Source organism: Sapajus apella, unplaced genomic scaffold, assembly GCF_009761245.1.
Source record: "Sapajus apella isolate SASKATOON/1434 unplaced genomic scaffold, GSC_monkey_1.0 scaffold1, whole genome shotgun sequence".
Lineage (NCBI taxonomy): Eukaryota > Metazoa > Chordata > Mammalia > Primates > Cebidae > Sapajus > Sapajus apella.
This window is the reverse complement of record NW_022436941.1, coordinates 893764-914436: the sequence shown is the minus strand read 5'-3', so window position 1 is coordinate 914436 and position 20673 is coordinate 893764. Positions and strand designations below refer to the sequence as shown.

Genomic DNA, 20673 nt, shown 5'->3' with positions numbered 1-20673 from the left:
ATTAAATCTAGGCCTCTCCAGTGGCCAGGTCTTTAAACTAGAAGGTTTTTTTTTTGCACTTGAACACATATCTCCATCCTCACCCTTGCACCTGTGTAGCTAACATTTCATTATTCTTTTTCTTTCTTTTTTTTTTTTTTTAACATATTCTGCTTATGTATTTTTTTCTTTCTTTCTTTCTTTCTTTTTTTTTTTTACACACTTCATTATTCTTATCAGGGAAACTTCCCTTCCTGGCCACCTCTCTTTACAAGGCTAGGTAGATATGCCTCCTAGGAGACTGCACAACACCTGGTGCTTATCCTCTTTTGTCATATCATTACCACCCGTTAACTTGTCTGTGTCCTCCACTCAATTGTGAGCACGACAACTGAAAATTCACAGCCTTAGTGCCATTCAATCAATATTTATAGAACAAATAAATAGATGAATGGTCATAATAATATTTTTATTAAAGGATATAATCTATAATAAAATGTTTGACAAATACCCTTACCAGTTGGTGCATGCTCCAGACTTTAGGGTAGAGAAGAGGATTGCTTTAGGGGGGAAATGTCACTTTGATATTAGGAGCACAGAAAGAATTCTTATAAATTCTTGTTCATGTCTTTATCATCTTGGGAAGAAGGGAGGTTTGGAATGAAAATTCAATTCATCATCTCTTCCCATTCTACCCCACCTCCAACAGCCAGAATTCTCTCCCAATTCCCTATACCAGACACAGGCATTCTCCTTTGGACACCTGGATTGGAAGCCCTGGAATTATTTGGCCCTGATCCTCTCCTTGATAGTCTGTATCTTTCCAATCACCAAGCCCTGTTGCCTCCTCTCCCTTTACAGCAGCTTTTCATGCTGACCCTCCTTTGGCATTCCTCTTGCTGGTTCCCCCTTCAGGGACTGAATCACCCCATACCTAGAATTTCACTTGGCTTCCTCCTTCAATCCAAGCCACCTTGACACCTCTATCGCATTAATCTCTCGAAAGCAACACTTTTCATATTGTTTCTTCACTGCCCAAAACACCTTCCAAAGCTCCTAATTTCCTTTTACACTAAATCACAACTCCTCAGCCAGTGGTCAGCCTTCAGAATTACTTCTAATACTTTGTTTTCCCTCCCTACATATAACAGCTTGCCTACTGCATATGCACAGCTCAGTCTGATTAGATAAGATGCTTCAATGTCACAGAATCAACAGACCACACTTATGCACACCTTGTGCATTCTCTTTTCTAGAATGTTCTCCCCACCCGTCTCTTAATCCAATCCATCCTTCCACACCTGGTTTAAGTCTTTCCTCCTCCAGGAGACCTTCATTGACAACTTGAGACCTTGCTGATCTCCCCAACTAACTTTTTATTTTTTTCCAGAGAGATGGAGTGTCACCAAGTTGCCAGGCTGGGGTGCAGTGGCTTTTCACAGGTGCGCTCATAGCACATTGTAGCCTCAAACTCCTGACCTCAGCCATCCTCACACCTTCAGCAGATCTCCCCAACTTTAAAATCCAAATAGTACTCACCATCTTTGCAGCCCAATTAAATCCATACAGGTACCTTATCCAAGACACTATCCATTCTATGCAGGTTAGTGTGGTCTTCCCCCAGGCAGCCTGGGAGCTCCTTGATGGTAAGGCTGTCTACAAATTCAACATATACTAGCATTCAGCAGGTAGTAAGAAAACTGCCTCAAGAAATAGACATATCCCAGCCCTACCAATTACTAATTGTGTTTTCAGGCAAGTAATTTAAACCCTCTGAGCCTGTGTCCCCCTCTGTAAATTGAGATAATAGCAGAGCTACCTCATAGGGTTGTTTTGAAGATTAAATGAGATAATACTAAGTAAAAGCAATTTGCACATTGCTTTGATACACAGTTAAGTACTCAATATATGTTAGCTATTATTATTTATTTATTTATTTTTAGATGGAGTTTCACTCTTGTTGCTCAGGATGTAGTGCAATGGTGCAATCTCAGATCTCAGTTCACTGCAACCTCCACCACCCAAGTTCAAGCTATTCTCCTGCCTCAGCCTCCAGAGTACCTGGGATTACAGGCGCCTGTCACTATGCCCGGCTAATTTTTTGTATTTTTATTAGAAACGGGGTTTCTTTCTTTTTTTATTTTTATTTTTATTTATTTTTAAAGACAGGGTTTCACCATGTTGGTCAGGCTGGTCTTGAACTCCCGACCTCAAGTGATCCGCCCGCCTTGGCCTCCAAAGTGCTTGGATTACAGGCATGAGCCACCATGCCCGGCGCTTTCTTTTTTTTTTTTTTAATTTCTTTTAACAGTTACATGGAATGTCTTAACACATCATAGAAATGGGGTTTCACCATGTTGGCCAGGCTGGTCTCCGACTCCTGACCTGAGGTGATCTGCCCACCTAGGTCTCCCAAAGTGCAGGGATTGCAGGTGTGAGTCACCGTGCCCAGCCTTAGCTATTATAATAGACAATTCAATCCCTGTTCTTGGAGTGGAACTTTGGCCTTGATTTTGTTTTATTCTTTCTGTCACTGATCATCTTTGCAAATAGTGATTTCCCATCAGTCCCTGTCTCTGTTACCATCCTTGATTGGTCAAAGCATAGCTGTGCAAGCAGTGGCTAGGGACAGTTTCCAACGTACAGGGTCATCTCGTACTTCACTGCACCATTCCTCCTGTCCCAGCACTCCTGGATGCTATGCTGAATTGTTTTGGTACCTTTGGTTTGCAAGCCTTCTTAAGCCTTTCTTTCTTCTACTTTATTATTATCATTGTATTATAAAAGCAATAGATGCTCATTATTTAAAAAAATTTTGAAGTACAGAAGAGTGTAAAGCGAAGAGTAAATGTCTCGCTCCCCAACCAAACCCCTATTCCTACTCTGGAACTAAGCCAGTTCAACTTAGCGGTTTCTCTTGTGTGTTTCCAGAAGTCACCCATGGCTACAGAAGCATATACACACTTTTTCATAAACACATGTGCACTGTTCTTCCGTGTCTTGCTTTATTCTCTTAACGATCAGTCTTGAACACCTTTCTATATCCACACCTCTTAGGTCCACCACACACTGCCTAATGACAACACAGCTTTCCTTTGTAGAGCTCAGCCATCGTTGATTTCCTCCATCCCCTACAGGTGGGCACTTAGGTTGCTACTACTAAAACATGATAAACATTCTTCTTCTTTTTTTTTTTTTTTTTGAGGGGTTTTTGCTTTGTCGCCCAGGCTGGAGTGCAGTGGCACAATTGCAGCTCACTGCAACCTCCACCTCCGGGGTTCCAGCGATTCTCCTGCCTCAGCCTCTTGAGTAGCTGGGATTACAGACGTGTACCACCACGCCCAGCTAGTTTTTGTATTTTTAGTAGAGACGGGGTTTCACCATGTCTGGTCTTAAACTCCTGACCTCATGATCCGCCTGCCTTGCCTTCCCGAAGTGCTAAGATTACAGGTGTGAGCTACGGCGCCTGGCTGGTAAACATTCTTGTATAGAGATCTCTGTGGACTCCTTCAGTCTTTAAATTATTTCATTGCCAAATTAGACCAGAATGACCAGAAGCAATTCTTTAACTGTGGTTCAGCCTCCCGAGTTCTTCACTTATACACAGCGTTCAGTCCCTGGCCCACTGACTCACTGGTCAGCAGCACAGCCACCGACCTCCTCATCTCAAAATAGAAGAAAGGTCACTGGAAACTTCCTCATGCTCCCGCTCAATGGGTGTTCACGGAAGCCACGTTTCTCCCTTTCTCTAGAATCACAGGGGAAATCCTGGGCATTTGGGAATCAAATTTCAGAAACCGGTTGTGCTCTCAAGTACCCTTCAGGAAACCCCAGAGAAGGAAGGAAATGCGTTTTTGGTTCCTGAGACACAATCCCAGGTGTTTTCAGTGGTGCTGGGAGGGGTGTGTGACAGCAAGGACAGTAGCTGACAGCAAGGACTTCAGGCAGTGGCTGGGAGGAGGTGAACACAGGCCTCTCATCAGTAGTGACGCAGCACTATCGTCCCAGCCCACATCCGTCCCCAGTGCCTGTCCTTTCTAAGGCCAAGGACAGGATGGGTGGGCAGGAACTGGGGCTGCTTATCCCCAGCTCGTCCTGACTCATCCACAACTCAAAGCAGCCACTGACTGTGCCCTGGGAGAAGCCTCAGGGGCCTGGGTAAAGATGGAGCTGGAAAAGGTGCCCCAGGGCTGTGCGCAAGTGGCTTACTGATCACTCTGTGACCCGCTGTGAGTTTCCTAACCATCTTAAGCTTCAGTGAGTCCATTTCACCATCGGTATAAAAGCCATACCAACAGCCCCCATCTTAGGCTGTCCTTGAGAGCAGGATGTACACCAAGTGCTTAGCACAGGACACGGCGTTACATAAGCAGTCAATAAATATTTGATATTTGCTTCACTGATGTTTCCCTCTGGCCTAGCCTAGCATCCAACTTAGAGTAGGTGCTTAATTAGAATTTTTTTTTTTTTTAAATAAATGACTGAATGAACAACCTCTTTCTTTCGGGAGGGCAGACAGGAAAATTGTAAAATGCCCCCCAAGGCCTCTCTGACTTCATACGTCACCCCATTTTTTTTCTCTATGACTGTGGCAGATTAGTGACAATGTGGTTTGGTTTGTTTTTCTCTCAGTTCTTTCTTCTTTGCCTCCTTCCTCCTTCTTCTCCCCCTTCTTTTTCCTCTCTTACTCTGGCTTCCAAGGAGAAAAGATATTCTAGTCTCCCTGACTCATCTGCAAGACCCAGTCGCATAAGATGAAAAGTTCAGGGTTAGGATCCTAGAATGCAGCCTTCACCTCAGAGTTTTGTTTGCTTTTTGAGACGGAGTCTCACTCTGTCACCCAGGTTGGAGTATAGAGGCGCTCTCTCAGCTCATTGCAACTTCCGCCTCCGAGTTCAAGTGATTCTCCTGCCTCAGCCTCCGGAGTAGCTGGGATTACAGGTGCGCACTACCACACCCAGCTAACTTTTGTATTTTTTTTTTTTTAGGAGAGACAAGCTCTCACCATGTTGGTCAGGCTGGTCTCGAACTCCCGACCTCGTGATCCGCCCACCTCGGCCTCCAAAAGTGCTGGGACTACAGGCGTGAGCCACTTCACCTGGCCTCACCTCAGAGTCTCTAAGGAGAAACCAAGTCCCAGAGCCATGGAATATTAGAAGAGTGAGAAAAAGAAGTGCATTGTATTCACTCAGTAAACCTCTACAGAGTATCTCCCACTTTGGTCCCCCTGTACTCCTCACCACGCTGGCCTGGCCTCCGCCTCTGCTGAAATGGCTTCCTCATAGGTAATCCTCAGGGAGTGCCCACTGTTAAGCCCCTCTTTCCTCCATTGTCCCCCTCACGACCTCTCTACAACAACTGAACACTTGATGTCCCTCCCCAGCACCTTTCTCCTCCTTCAGCTTCTCAGGGAGACTCCCCTTTTCTGTCATCCTCCCCACTCCCCTCTCAGTCTCTGCTTCTTGTGTCCTGTTACAGCTGAACTGCATTCCCCCCAAATTCGTATGTTGAAGTTCTAGCATCTCCACCTCAGAATAGGACTATATTGGAGGCAGATCCTTAAAGAGGTAATTATGTTAAAATGAGGTCACCAGGGTGAGCCCTAACCCAGTATGACCAGTATTCTAATAGTAACAAGAGGAAATTAGGCCACAGAGCAAGGGGAGCCCATGTGATGACACAGGAGAAGGCAGCCATCTCCCAAGCCAAGATGCAGTCTCAGAAGACACCAACCCTGTCAACACCTGGATCTCCGACTTCTCGCCTCCAAAATGGTGAGAAAATACATTTCTGTTGTTTAAGAGACAGGCTTTCATCATGTTGGCTGGGCTGGTCTCGAACTCCTGACCTCAAGTGATCCACCCACTTTGGCCTCCCAAGGTGCTGGGATTACAGGCATGAGCCACCGCACCCAGCCTATGATTAACTTTTAAATATCTAGAGGATCCACTAAAAGAATAGATGGAGAGACTGTAACTTCCTAGGCAATCAGTGGAAAAAAAAGAGATGATTTAAAAAAAAAAAAAAAAAAAAGCCAATCCATAAGAAGACCAGAAAGCAGAAGGAAACACAAAAATAAATACCAGGACAAAGATAAGAAAATAAAATAGAAAGAAATCTGACTAATTTAATAATTTACAATACTCATATTAATACAAGCAAACTGAAATGGACTGCTCTGTAGTGAAAAGACAAAGCTTGTCCAACTTGCTAGGAAACAAAATCCAGTCATCCACATGTATAACAAGCAAAACAAAGGAGTTAGGTTAAATGACTGCTAAACTTTCCTCCGATTTATCCAGCTGATATAATTTCTCTATAAAGTCAAGCAGAACAAATGTGGTCATTTGAGGAGAGTTGAGAAATTATTTGCAAACATAGGCACACTTTGCAGAGTGTAGGGAAACTACAGGGATGGCGCAGCGCCCTGGAACCAGGAACACCAGGGCTCCATTATCACTCCTGGAACTGAAGGGGCAGCGTGGGGATGGGCAATTCCCAGAACCCATTGTAGTCCTTGCAATCCTTTCTTCTCTCTGTGGCCAGAATGAGCTTTTCAAAATGCAGATTAGATCTTGTTACCCACTAACACAAATATTCACACACACATCTCCACGGCTTCAAGTCCTTTAAGAGCATCCCATTGTCCTTGAGAAGCATAAAAGTATAGATCCTTGAGAGCGCCTCCAAAGCCTTTTGTGATCTGTCCTCAGCATGGGCCCTGTCCCCCACATTTCTAGCTCTTCCTGAGACCAGGGTCCACCTCATTTTCAGTCCTGTAGTCACACTGGTCTTTTTGCACTGCCATCGATTTACCATGTTCCCTCCAGCCTCAAGACCTTTGCACATGCTGTCTTCTGCCTGGAATACTTCTCACTCCACCCTTCAAGCCCCACTACCACCACTCTTCTTTTAGCTCTGAGCTGAAATGTCTCTTACTAGAGAAACTTTTCCAAACTCTGTCCTCATTATATACCTTTATTGCTGTTATCATTTTCTACTTATATTTATGCAATTAATTTTACTTTTTTTTTTTTGAGTCGGAGTTTCGTTCTTGTTGCCCAGGCTGGAGTGCAATGGCATGATCTCGGCTCACCACAAAGTCTGCCTCCTGGGTTCGAGAGATTCTCCTGCCTCAGACTCCCGAGTAGCTGGGATTACAGGCGTGCGCCACCACGCCCAGCTAATTTTGTATTTTTAGTAGAGACGGTGTTTCGCCATGTTGGTCAGGCTGGTCTTGAACTCCCGACCTCAGGTGATCTGCCCACTCGGCCTCCCAAAGTGCTGGGATTACAAGTGTGAGCCACCTTGCCTGGTCAATTTTTTTTTTTTTTAGAGAGACAAGCTCTTGCTCTGTCACCTAGGCTGGAGTGCAGTAGTATAATCATGGTTCACTGCAGCCATGAGCTCTCGGGCTCAAGGGATCCCCCTGCTTCAGTCTCCCAAGTAGGTGGGACTACAGGCATGCACCACCACACCTGGCTAATTTTTTAATTTTTTGTAGAAATGGGGTCTTGCTATATTGCCCAGGCTAGTCCTAAAGTGCTGGGGTTAGAAGTGTGAACCAAACCAGCACACCTGACTATATCTGTGCAATTATTTGATGAATGTATGTCCCACTAGATTGGAAGCCCCATGAGGGTGAAAATGGCACCTTTTTGCTCACTGCTATACAGTGGCTGGCACCTAGCAGAAGCTCAGTAAGTACTGATGAATGAAGGAATGAAAAATCCTCACCAGGTGTACTTTGTCCAGAAACAAGTACTATATACCCAAAGAGCTTTTCCCAGTTTCATTACACAACTTGCATTCATTCATTCACATATATATTTTTCAATTCAAATTTTTTTTTTGTAGAGACAAGGTGTCGCTATGTTGTCCAGGATGGTCTTGAACCCCTGGGCTTAAGCGATCTTCCCACCTATGCCTCCCAAAGTTCTGGGATTGCAGGTGTGAGCCACTGTGCCTAGCCCATTCACATTTATTCACTTTCCATTTCTCTGTGTCAGAGAGAATGAAGGGCAGCTTCCTTCAAGGACCTCTCTGAAACATAAAAACAGCCCCTGGGCTTTTAATGACATGAACATGGTGGGAAAGCCTCCAAGTCAGAGGTGGCCGATTGGCCAGGCATCCCAGCAAACCCAGCAGGCACTCAAGGTGGAGGACAAGGAGTCCCTCCCCATCTGGGCCCATCAGACCCAGAGCAAAGGCAGCTGGATCGAACAATCAATCAGGAGCCTTTCCAAGCGTCCTAAATCATGGCTAGAGCCATAAGCAATGACACCTAAGTGACTGTGCTCCTGGCATTTTGGCAAAGTGGGGCTGAAGGAGTTTAGTTGGTTCCAGACAATTGCTAACCATAGAGAAAACCCTCTGCTTTAAAATTCACACTTGAGAAAAGGACCAAAAGCACTTCCTTTGATTAACAAAATCTGCATCCTGTTCTCTGATTTGATTGACTTTACACGTGGATGGTAATGGCTCTATGCCTTGGCTTCCTATCCTTAAAGAGGATGTAAATCCTTAGGCTCTTTAAGGGCATCGATAATAACAATAATAACAGCAGCAGCAACTAACACACACTGATCATCATTCTGTGCCAGGCTCTGTGCTAAGTCCTTAATTTTATATATATATATATAAAATCTCTTTTAAATCTTAGTGGAAATCAGCTCATATTGGTCCCCTGCCTAAAAACATCCAGTGATTTTTCATCAATCTTTTTTTTTTTTTTTTTTAGACAGAGTTTCACTCTTGTTACCCAGGCTGGAGTGCAATGGCGCGATCTCGGCTCACCGCAACCTCCGCCTCCTGGGTTCAGGCAATTCTCCTGCCTCAACCTCCTGAGTAGCTGGGATTACAGGCACGCACCACTATGCCCAGCTAATGTTTTGTATTTTTAGTAGAGATGGGGTTTCATCATGTTGACCAGGATGGTCTCAATCTCTTGATCTCTTGATCCACCTGCCTCGGCCTCCCAAAGTGCTGGGATTACAGGCTTGAGCCACCGCACCCGGCTAATTTTTGTATTTTTAGTAGAGATGGGTGTCACCATGTTGGCCAGTCTGGACTCGAACTCCTGACCTCAGGATCCACCTGCCTCGGCATCTCAAAAGTGCTGGGATTACAGACATGAGCCACTGTGATAAACCTTAACTTCTTATTAATGAAGACAACTTTAACAATTTTTTGATTGCTTTTCTCCGAGTTCTTAATGCATCCAGATAAATGAGCTCCTCTTGAAATTCTAACTAATTCTTTGCATCAAAACAGCTGCGTGTGTTGAATAATCATCTAGTGTGTACTAGCTCAATCACAGCTTACTGCAGCTCCAACCTCCCTGGCTCAAGCTATCCTCCCACTTTAGCTTCCTGAGTAGCTAGGACCACAGGCATGTACTACCACACCCAGCTTTTTTTTTTTCCTGTAGAGATTGTGGGGGTGGTCTCCTTACACTGCGCAGGCTGGTCTTGCACTCCTACGCTCAGCTGATCCTCCTGCCTCCCAAAGCACTGGAATTACAGGCATGAGCCATGTGCCTGGCTCGCACACTGTTCTAAGTGCTCTATGTTCAATACTCCATTACAGCTCCACTCAATCCTTTGTGGTAAGTACTACTATCAGTTTTCATATTGTAGAGGGGGAAACTGAGGCACATAAAGTTTGAATAACTTGTCCGAGACTATGGAGCTTGCAAGGGGAGGATTTAATCCCTAGCAATCTATGGTCAGTGTCTGTCCATCTGTCTTTCAAGCTGTCCAGCTCCAAAGCTGAAATAGCTGAAACGCTGAACCAGAAAACTGAGGAGGTAGTGCCAGCACAGAGTTCTAACCTCTTGTACTGACACATCCTCTCTTCCTCAAAGGACCAGGGTCCCCAAGGCTCTTTCCTGCTTCCTGGCCTTCTACCACTGAGCCCAGCCTGGCTGAGTGTGCATTCCGTACATCTGAGCTCTGGGGAAGCTTCTCAAGGGCCCCAGGCTGTCACCAATTTTACTCATGAAAACATGTTGCATGTAGGACTGGCATACAGTAAGTGCTCCAGAAGTGACTGTCAGTGAATTGGAATTCCTGCCTCTCCACAATCCCACTAACTCATCTTCCAGGTCCTAGCAAGGCTAAGCGATTAATAAAAGAACAAAGCCCAGAACTGAACCCACTCTACTCCCCTGGCCACAAGCTGGTAGGAGTGAGGATGCTTTTTTTTGGAGTTGGGGGGAAAAGATTGTCATTAGCACTGGCAGGAATGCAAGGTTGTTGGGACGTGCCACTAGCAGAAAAGTTATACCTGGGGAAGACATTGAGTAGCTTTGGAGTAAACAGAGTCAGATAAAGTAGAAAAACAAATCCAGCACAGGCCTACCGGCCACCCAGTTCTAAGGAATGAACATGATATCTTCACCCTGCAATGGAGCAAATGCTTTGCATTCCCCAACTACCTTTCATTCTGTCCCTTCATCCCCTAAAGTGTGGCCCCAGGGCTGCTGGAGAGGTTTAAAACACAAATCAGAATGTGTTGGACCTTGCTTAAAATCCTTAATAGGATGACATCTGAATTCCTCACCAGGGTCACTTCAAACTCGCCCATAAAGCTGTGGCCACAGACGCCTTCTGTCAGTGCCTCCAATATGCCAGGCTTTTCCCACACAGCCTCCACCCATGTTCCCTGTGCCTGAGATGTCTCTCCAGTCTTCCCGAAGATTGACTTCTCAGTCTTCAGGTCTCAACTCACAACAAGAAGCCGCCCTTTCAGAGACATTCCCTGATGACCAAGTCAGAATCAGCTTCTTCCACCATCCCCCGCCTCGCCCCCAAGCAACATACCCCAGAGAAAGCTCATTTCCCTTCTAGCACTTACAACCTTGCATTGCAGTCAGTCTTTTCAAAAGACTGTGAGCTTCACAAGGGCAGGAAGGGCTGTCTGTCCCTCACCACTGAATCTCTGCAGTCAGGGCAGGCCCCATTACAGAATCTATCAATGAATAAGTGAGTGAATGAATGAATAAATTTTTCATAACTGCTGCTCCAGACCATTTCTCAGCTGAGGTTTGAAGCACAACCAGAATATGACCTCCAGAGCCCCCCCTAGACACTCTGAATCACGCTGTACTTAAGCATCAGAGGCCCCTCCCAGCTCAAGACTAGGAGCTCCTTCTCCACACCACAGGCTGGGGTCTCCTCGCCTCCTCTTTCAGGGAAGCTGAGAAAGACTATGAAATGGAATCCTGTCTGTCTCTTGCACAGTTCTCTAACAAAGAAAACAGGACAGCAACCCATCTCCTCGCGGATCCTCCAATCCTCCTTTTCTGCCATAGATTTAAGATTTATTCCCATCCTTCTAATTGTTTCAGCAAGGGCCATAGGTGAGCACCAGCTGGAAAATTACTGCTTCAACTTTCATTGTTTAAAATGCTTAAATGACATGCAAGAAGCAGGTTTTTAGGTCTGCGATGCTGGGAAGGGTTGGTAGCAAAGTAGAGCCAGGTTGCAAAGACCTAGAAAATCAGTGCTACAATTTATTAGCTCTTCCATATACCCAATGCAGGACCCCTGGCCTCAGTTTCTACAGCTGACAAATGGAGAGGGTGATATTGAACTTCATCACCCCTAAAGGGAAGTCTGGAGGGCTGTACCCATTGTTCTGGGCAAGGGTTCTCGTGGTCTTAGAGGAAGGTCTTGCCCCTGAAAGGAAGGCTGAGGTTCCCTAGGGAGAGTCTGCTGTGCCCTCAGGAGCTGGGTAAGTACACGGAGAGGTGAGTACGAATGGTGAGAAGGCATTTTAGACTAGGACTCGGTGACCTTGGGTTTTGGTCTGGGCTGCCTGTCTCGAGAGTTCCAGCCCCAGACCTAGGCCAGACCTCAGCCCTGAGCTGGGAGCCTTTCATTGGTTCCTCTGACAACAGCCAAGCACAATCCTATAGTGGCGTAGGAAGAAAAAGACTGCCACACAATCTCCCGGTGAGGCCAGAACAGCGGCAAGACAAACCTTGCGGGGGACTCAGGGCCAAGCCCCGGCCCAGACCCTGCTCTTATCCACGCATCACAGCCACCCCTTGCCCCGGACTTCCCGGAGGCTACAGGCTCCTCGGTTCTAGGGAGGAGCAGAGCCAGCCGCGAGGGCTCCCCGCCTTCCTGGAGTCAAGCCATTAGGCGGGGGCTTTTCTTTTCACCAGCTTGAGCTGATCCTCACCCCCGCCCCTCAACGCCACCATCATTAACAGCAAAGAAAAGATCCCCAGCCATTTCCATTTCCTCTGCGGCTCAAGAGCCCTGCTGTTATTTAATCCTGAGGCCACCCCGGCAGCATCCTCGGCGCAGCCGGCTCCACCCATCCACCTGGCCAGTTCTCAGCCGTTCCCACTTCCCCGGAGGGGAGGCTGGCGAGAGGTTGGGAGATTCGGGAAAGGCGCCTACACCAGCAAAGGGCCATGGGCCTTCAGTGGACCGAGGCTCCTTAGGCCAGCGTCCTGTGAGGGCTGGGAAACCGACTGGGACAGAGAGAGGACACCTAGCTAGGGCGGCAGAGGGCGGGCAGACGCTCGGGCACTGCGGACATAACACTGGGGCGGGGGGCAGGGGGAACGCTGGGAGGCGAGGGCCAGGCTTCCTCCGGTTGAGTTGCCAGAATCGCCCCGGGGGGTACTGGAGCCGGAAGAGGCCTGGGCCCAGTCACTGTCTACACCCAAGAAGTGGGGGGAGGGGCGGCCAGCACTCACAAGAGATTCAACCTCAGGAAAAGGAACCAGATTCACTCACCAACCCCCACTGCACCCTTTGATATGGATGATGGACATTTTCTTAATTTTTGGTAAACGCAGCTTCGAGAGCCCTCCCCACTGGCGTCACTGGTCTAGAGAAAGAGAAGGCCCCCAGCAGGGGTCCTCCAGTCCCCCCTTTTGACTGCCTGCGGGGGGCAGAGATCCCCAGATCTAGGTGTGTCCTCCCCCACCCTGCTCTCAACCGTGGATCCGGAGGCCGCAGTGCCCCCCGCCCCCCAGGGACACTGACGGTTCCAGCCCAGGCCCGCAGTGGCGTGAAGGTGGCCTTTACCTCCTCTCGCAGGCTGGGAGGGGGTGCAGCCCGCGCAGCTGGCCCAGCTGCAGCAGTCGCCCCCCCCCTCCATTCAAAAAAAAAAAAAAAAAAAAAAGCAACAACAATCTCCACTGGAACCTCCACCCCTCTTTGTAAAAGAGCGACGGCTCCTGATAGAGCTAGAGCCAGTCCCAGCAATCACGGGTTAAGATCTTTTCCCGCCCCCCATTCATAAAAAAAGGAGAGCAGCGCATGCGCGCTCCAGGTCTCTTGTGCCCACCCATTCATAGAATCGCGAAAGACGCGCGTGCGCACTGGAGCTCCCTTCCCTCCCATTCATAAAAAAGCCATTTTCCCAGGCAGTGGTTGCAACATCGCCGCGGAGGTAGCAAGCGGAGCTGACAGCGCGGAGCTGGCGCTGTGGAGCGCAGGGAGCCTTGCCGGTTCCTCCGGCCGGCGTCTGCGAGTACAGCGGCTGCTGACCTGCTCCGGCTCCGGGATTTACACAGACGTGGGGCGATGCTTGTGACCCTGAAGCTCCTCAAAGTAAGTCCGTGGCCGGTTTTGGGATCTGAAACTGCCCCGTGTGAGCCGCGACGCGACTCCCCCTTGGGCTGGGGCAAATGGTGCGCTATTTCTAGGCGCGCCTCAGTGTTCCTTCCCTCAGCCTGCGCCTCCTTGAGTCGCTGCGGTGCGCCGCAGCTCCCTGACGCCCTCGGTCCGGCCGGCACGGCGCCGGGGGTGTTCACAGCCTGGCACCGCCGTTTCCGACCCCTGGGCATTGCCAAGCCCGGCTTCCCCGCCCTCTGAGACTCGGGAAGCCCCGTGCGTGTCCCGGGAGTTTGCCTCTGGCCTGGCCTCTTTCCTCCTTCTGCCACTACTCTCCTCGAGCGCTGGAACGGGCGGCTCTGGGCTTGGTCAGGAGCCACCGTTTGGGTCGGGGGGCGCCCTCACTCTGGGCGACTCGCCCACCTCCCAGCTCGGTGCCCACGGTGCCAGCTTTGCCGTGTATCTCTCAGCCCGCCGCAGCGGCCTATGCTCGACGTAGATTTTTCCTTTCTCTTTGGAGCTGTGACGGACTGGATTCCCTCCCCTTCTGCCTCTCCCTCGATGGTCAGCGAGGGGCTGGCTCAGGACTGGGCATTTCTGCTCCCTCTTCTTGGCGAGGCGGTTCCTCGCCGTCTGACCTTTGCTCCGCTGCCGCATTTTATGCTGTGCAACTGCCTTGCAGTTGCCGTTTTCTTGCCTGGCCTCCGTAGGGCCTGAGGCTCCTCGGCCACCCTGTACCTCCCTATTCCCGGGCACCAAGTTGTGCCAGGCCCCGGGGACCCCAGGCCGTGCTAGGGCTGTGGTGGGGGCTGAAGGTGCGTTTACATAACGCCAGGTGTGTGGGAGCTGGAGGAATAGGTTGCGAACGTAGGAGAGATAAGGCTCCTACGTTCCCTCCTTTCTTCTTGGTGGTACCAAGCTTGACATCACAAAGAAGAGAGAAGGATAGAGACGGTACGTGCTGAAAAATTCTGAATCTCCAAGACCCCGGGGACAGTGAGCAGGGTGAGGGCGGGTTTGGCTGGCCAGGGCAGCTGGAGCTTGGCTCCATCACTGGGGCCAAGGCTGTGCCCAGTTCCCCTTCCATGCAGATGATCAAAAAGCATTTAGACACCAGCTGCTCTTGTGCAAGAAGGTTTCTCAATTCTCCTTGATTGGGGGCAGGGGGTTGTGGGCAGAAGAGGCAAGAGAGACGGAAAATGGCTGCATGGCTTGTAGGGCTAAGGGATGGACAAGAGAGGCGAAATGGGCTGGAGGGACTAGGTGGTAGGCAGAGGGGCGAGCTGCTGACTGCCTCTTTCACCAGCTGCTGGAGGGGCATCCATATTGCTAGGCCTCGGTGAGGGCAGGAGGCCGCCTTCTGGTGCAGCAAGGCTCCGGGTACCCCCCAGCTTGGTTAGTGCTGGAAAGAAGAGTGTACAGTGGGGTGCCCAAACCTAGTGGCAGCCCCTTCTTTCCTGCCTCCTAATCAGTGGCATGATTCTCTCCAATTTTGAGAGAGGCCAGACACTCTAGAGGCCAGAGAACTTGCGGAGGGGTGGGAGCAAGCACTTGTCTGTCTCTGTAGCTGACCATAGCACTAACGTCTCTGACAAGCCTCTCGGGATTCAAAGCTGGAAGGTACAAGGCCCAGAGCAGTTGGGGAACTGTGGGTTTATCAATCTCTTAATGAGCTCGGTCTGGCCTGAGGCCCTACCCAATATTGCACTGGTGAATTTCACAATGTTCAGAGATCTCCAGATCTTCACACAAATGGAGCATAAACGTCTCTGAAATTTTCAGCCTTTTTTTTTTTTTTTTTAAAGTGCGGATGTCAGGAGGACTAGAAAAGGTAGGTCTGAGGTTAAAGATTTCCCTTTATCTCTCCCTCTCTGTCTCCCAGAAGGGTGGGAAAGAACTAGTGAAGATGTCCAGTGTGAAATCACATTTACTCTTTCCTATCCCTTGGGAGGGTCCTCACGCGCTGCCAGGCTCCAGACAAATCCTAATGTGGTGAACAGCGCACACACTTACCAACCGAGCCGTGTGGCCAGTACAGGTGTAGGGTGGGGATTTTAGTAGCATATTTCTGAAATCTCAGAGAACAAATATTGGTCACCTATGGTGAGGAGACTTTAAAGGCATCTGTTGGTTATGAGAGTCACTCCCTTTTGGTGGAGTGTAAATGGCCTCTTGCCCTTGGCCCTCCTGCCCAGCCCCAAGATCTTTTCCAGATCACCCTCTGAAATGGCCACATCTTACTATAAAGCCTTAGTTAGGGCTGGTGGGAGGAGACAGAACACATAGCAGGGCAGAGGCTATGGACAAGTGGAAATTTGGAGCTTACGGATGTAATTGTTATTTATTTATTTTTTTGAGACGGAGTCTTGCTCTGTCACCCAGGCTGGAGTGCAGTGGTGCAATCTTGGCTCACTGCAACCTCCACCCACCAGGGTCTAACGATTCTCCTGCCTCAGCCTCCCAAGTAGCTGGAATTACAGGTGTGCGCCACCAAGCCCAGATACTTTTTGTATTTTTAGTAGAGACTGGGTTTCACCATGTTGGCCAGGCTGATCTTGAGCTCCTGACCTCATGATCCACCCACCTCGGCCTCCCAAAGTGCTGGGGTTACAGGCAAGAGCCACCCTGCCTGGCCTTGGGTGCATTTTTTTTTTTTTTTTTTGGAGACGGGGTTTCACCATATTGCTGGCTGGTCTCGAACTCCTGACTCTGTGATCCACCCACCTCAGCCTCCCAAAGTGCTGGTAATACAGGTGTGAGCCACCGCACCCAGCTTCGGATGCCATTTTTATCTGCATCATCCCAGAATTGGAGAAGAGATGTAGCTCTTTGGAAATCTGTCCTGCCCAGTTCACACCCATGACGCCCCCGACTTTGGTAAACCTGTGCCCAGAGGTTTGGCTGACATTCAAGAATAATAAATGAAAGCAGCCTTTCAGTGCAAAATTTGAAAATCAGTGATTTAAAAATTAAGAGAGGAATAAAACCCATTAATACTTCCAGAAGTGACCTTTGAGCTGTGTTGCTCTGGGATTTAATACTTTGGGACCATATGTGGGGATTCCAGTTTCCAGTGCTGAAAGTCTCGAGGTGTGACAACTTCTAACTCCCAGATCTGGGCCCCCACAGCGTTTTTCTATCCTTGGGCTATCCTGTTAATTAGGGCCTGGGTGTTAGTGCCAAGGAGGCCTAGGAAGGAGCCCTCCCTCTTTATTCAGAAAAGTCCAGTGTTTCTTGGAGAATCGTAGTGTTCAATTTGGTTCTAAATCCAGAGTGTCTGTCATCTGGCCTCTACTTAGGTAGCAGTTCCCTTGTGATGACAGCCTGGCTAAGAATTCTCACCCAGGCCTCTGAATTTGGAGATAAAGTTGAAAATTTGGGGTTTTGTATGTAGACACAACCGAGTTTTTGAGGAAGGGAAAAATGGCTGGAGCAGAGAAGGTTCTATCTTATGGCCAACCTATATCTCCCTGAGGGGAGAAAGCAGTGACTCGTTAGAATACATTTTTGCTCTTTGAAAAGAGCCAGAGGAAGGTGATTGAACAACATAAGGAAAGCTGTATTGCTCCTTCCAGACCAAGCCAGGAGCCAGGAGAGAGCAGATGAGTGATTAGGCAAACCTGCTAAGCATGGCCTTAGTTTCCCCATCTTTATAGTAGAGAAAACAAACTCCTCCCAAGGGGCCAGGGGCCAGCAGAGCTGCTAGTGAGCAGCCAGGATGAGGGCCAGGCTCATTTTGATTCCTGGGCTCCTAGGAGGAGGGCCTAGCTTTAACGGTGCCCCTTTCCTGCACAGGAGGTGTGGGGTGTTGCATGATGTAAGAGGCGGGGTATTCTTGGCTCTCAGGGGTTTGGGGCCACCCTGCAGATCCGGACAGCTGACAAGGCTGGGGAATGTATCCGGGACATGTGGCTGGGCTTAAGAGGCTCCACAGTTCAGCTGTGATCACGATTGTTCTTTCCAAGGACAGGCCCCAGTCAGTGAAGGAAGCAAGGGCACAGGGGAGGGAGCACAGATGTGCTGGATCTAGCGGAGGAGGGAAGGGGCCCTTTGGGGCAGGTGGCCACTTGCAGAAGAGTGGTTTCCCTTGTCAGTGGTCTTTCTTTTTCTGGTTAGGGGAAGGGAAAGTCATTTCCTGCTCCTGTCCCAGGAGTAAGCTAAAATCTATTATTGTAAGTTCATTTCTTGGTGGAGGTTAAGGAGACAAATAATAAGATCTTAGTGTCTGTGGGAGGAAGCCCTGCCCTGGGGGGTCTAGGGTTCTGGTCCCACCCAGATCTTGACTTGGCCAGTAGTTCCCAAACCATGCCAGTGGTTAACAGGCTCCTTCTGACTCCTTCTTTACTGACTCTTGACTTCTAATCCTTCTTTCTGGGAATCTGAGCAGACAATTAAGGGGGTAATACAGTGAAGCAGAAATTTGAAGCTGATTAAATAGCCCAAAGCTGAAGTCCAGCAAGATTCCCACCCTTCCTGTGCTGGGGCTTTGGAGCTCAGCTGACTGATTGTGAAAGAGGGAAGAGAAGAAGAGGGATGGGAACTGATAACTGGTGATGGGATGCAGTGATGAAAAGCAACTGTTTTCTTTTGGGGTCTCTAACAGATTATGGGCAGAGGTGAACTTCTTCGTGCTGGTGCTGAGGGTAGGGAGGTGGGGGAGGGAAGAAGGATTTGCAGGCAAATCCAGCTGCCCAAATGCTCCTCTATTCTCCCACTGGGGCCACTCTCAGCAGATTGTCTTTCTTCCTAGGGTATAGGGAGGGGCAAGTCCTCCGCCTCCCTCAGCATCCCTCCCCTTCTTTTTAAAGTCCTTTTAAAGCAATAAGTCATCATTTAGTTGTAGCTTAATTAGCTAAACTGGGATATTGTCACAAAGAACCAAGCAATATTGGTGGGCAGGCTCTCTGGCAGCCTAGAGACCTTTCTTCTGAGTTTTTAAAGGGTTAAACAACCTTCACTGAAAGAACCCGCTGAGACTGAATGGGGCAGTGCTCAAGCTACCTAATCATGCACAGCCTCTTGCCAGTTTGTCATTAGCTGACCTGTAGCTTGCAAAGTACAACTGTCAGTTTTTCCCAGTATTTCTCAACTCACCTTCCTGGGATAAGTCTAGGGGAGGGTGAAGGTGGGTGGGATTAGGCATCCTACTAATTGTGTGGACATTTAATGTACCTCTTGACTCTTTTCAGCCAGCCTGTATTGAGCGGTCTGCAGCCTGATGCTCAGCCCCTCCTCACAGGTACAAATGCAGTGAGTGTCAGACTGGCTGGCTCTGGGCTCCCAGACCCACCAAGCAGCAAATACAGGGTTGTGTGCTCTGGGGTTTTTGATATCCCACTGATTCCGTATCCTAGGACTCTCTGTGCCCTGGCTCCTTCCCCTCCTCACAGACCTGGGCCAGGGAGCCCCATCAATGTAGATGGGGAGGAATAGAGATTCCTTTCCACCCCAGGGTTACCTTTTGGAGACTGCTTTGTAATAAACTCCTGCAAGTGAGATTCATTCAACTATGAGAAAACTAAAAATGAAACCACTTTTAAAACGGGGTGATGGCACAGAACACTGAATTGGGAGTGAAGAGAACTTGAGCTCAGAGCCTTCAATGAGAGAGATTACAAACCCCCTGCAGCCTTCACGCTCCACACTGACAATTCCCCTACGTGGGGTTCAGGCTTTTCTTCCCTGATGGTTGCATTGCAGACCCCAGAATATTCTGATGATGATCCGTGAGGGCTGGAGGGGTCCATGGTTGTGAAAGTGACGGTACTTCATGCCTTTCTGTAAATTCCCAGAGGTTGTGGAGGGCTTTTGCAAGTCATTGTAAATCAGGGCTGAATGGTTAGTACTTCAGCCTCTGAAGCCTCTGCTGTCTTGGTTCAAATCCTGCTCTCATCACTTGGTAGCTCTATGACCCTTTGTGCTTCCATCTCTTCCTCTGTAAAATGGGTACTGTCTTGGAAGTATGGTGAGGATTAAACGAGAAAATAAAATCGCTGAGGGCTTAGAATGGAGCCTGGTACCAAGAAATGTTTCGTAAATATTAGCTGCTTCCATAATTATTATTTATTATTATTAGAAGGTTGAGTGGAGGTAAAAGTCCCTTCCCTCCTGCCAATTTGTAAGAGTACCACCTAAACTTGATAGAGGTGCTTCCTTGGCTAAGTGGAGTGCTGGCTTTGTTTCTCTGTCCAGTGTCTTCCAAATTGGCCATCAGTCTCTTCCAAACTGCCTAAATGAGGCAAATCCTCCTCTCTCCTATTTATATTATAAATCTCTTCCTTCCTTGCAGGGGAAGCAGAGAGCACATATTAAACTGCACTTAAGATTGTCAGCGTTGCTCAGAGTAGAGGGTGGGTGTTTCTCAGTGAGTAGAGATTGATCTTCCAGATCAACTTAGAGTCGGTTTTTTTCTTTTTCTTTTCTTTTTTTTTAAGTTGAGATGGAGTTTCACTCTTGTTGCCCAGGCTGGAGTACAGTGGCGCAATATCAGCTCACTGCAACCTCCGCCTCCTGGGTTCAAGCGATTCTCCTGCCTCAGCCTCCCAAGTAGCTGGGATTACAGGTACCTGCCACCATGCCCAGCTACTTTTTGTATTTTTAGTAGAGAAGAGGTTTCACCATGTTGGCCAGGCTGGTCTTGAACTGCTGACCTCAGGTGATCCACCCACCTCGGCCTCCCAAAGTGCTGGGATTATAAGCGTGAGCCACCATGCCTGGCTGGTTTTTCTTTTTTCTTTCTTTTCTCTCTCTTTCTCTCCCGGTTTTTCTTTTTCTTTCTTTTCTTTCTCCTTTCATCCCTTCCTCCCTTGCTCTGTCGCCCAGGCTAGAGTGCAGCGGTGTGATGTTGGCTCACTGCAACCTCTGCCTCCTGGGTTCAAGCAACTCTCCTGCCTCAGCCTCCCAAGTAGCAGGGATTCCAGGCACCTGCCACCATGCCCAGCTAATATTTGTATTTTTGGTAGAGATGGGGTTTTATCCTGTTGGTCAGGCTGGTCTCAAACTCCTGACCTCAAGTGATCCGCCTGCCTTAACCTCCAAAATGTTGGGATTACAAGCGCCTGGACTTGTTTCTTTTCTTTTTCTTTCTTTCTTTCTTTCTTTCTTTCTTTCTTTC

General features: G+C 48.6%; 1 protein-coding gene and 1 long non-coding RNA gene across 3 annotated transcripts in view; one reads left to right on the top strand and one right to left on the bottom strand.

The window, feature by feature from the left end:
* Positions 1–6081: 6081 nt before the first annotated feature.
* On the bottom strand, positions 6082–13223 carry LOC116525509. The gene is made up of 2 exons (XR_004257710.1): positions 13029–13223; positions 6082–6531 (listed from the first exon to the last, which is right to left on the bottom strand). It is a non-coding gene; the product is annotated as an uncharacterized LOC116525509 (long non-coding RNA).
* An 84-nt stretch (positions 13224–13307) lies between these two features.
* SPRY4 (sprouty RTK signaling antagonist 4) overlaps positions 13308–20673 on the top strand; it is a 15280-nt gene continuing 7914 nt past the window's right edge. The window contains exon 1 of one of the 2 annotated variants that reach the window (XM_032241183.1): positions 13308–13556. The gene's annotated coding sequence lies outside the window, so the exon portion shown is untranslated. The other variant, XM_032241259.1, reaches the window with a different exon arrangement.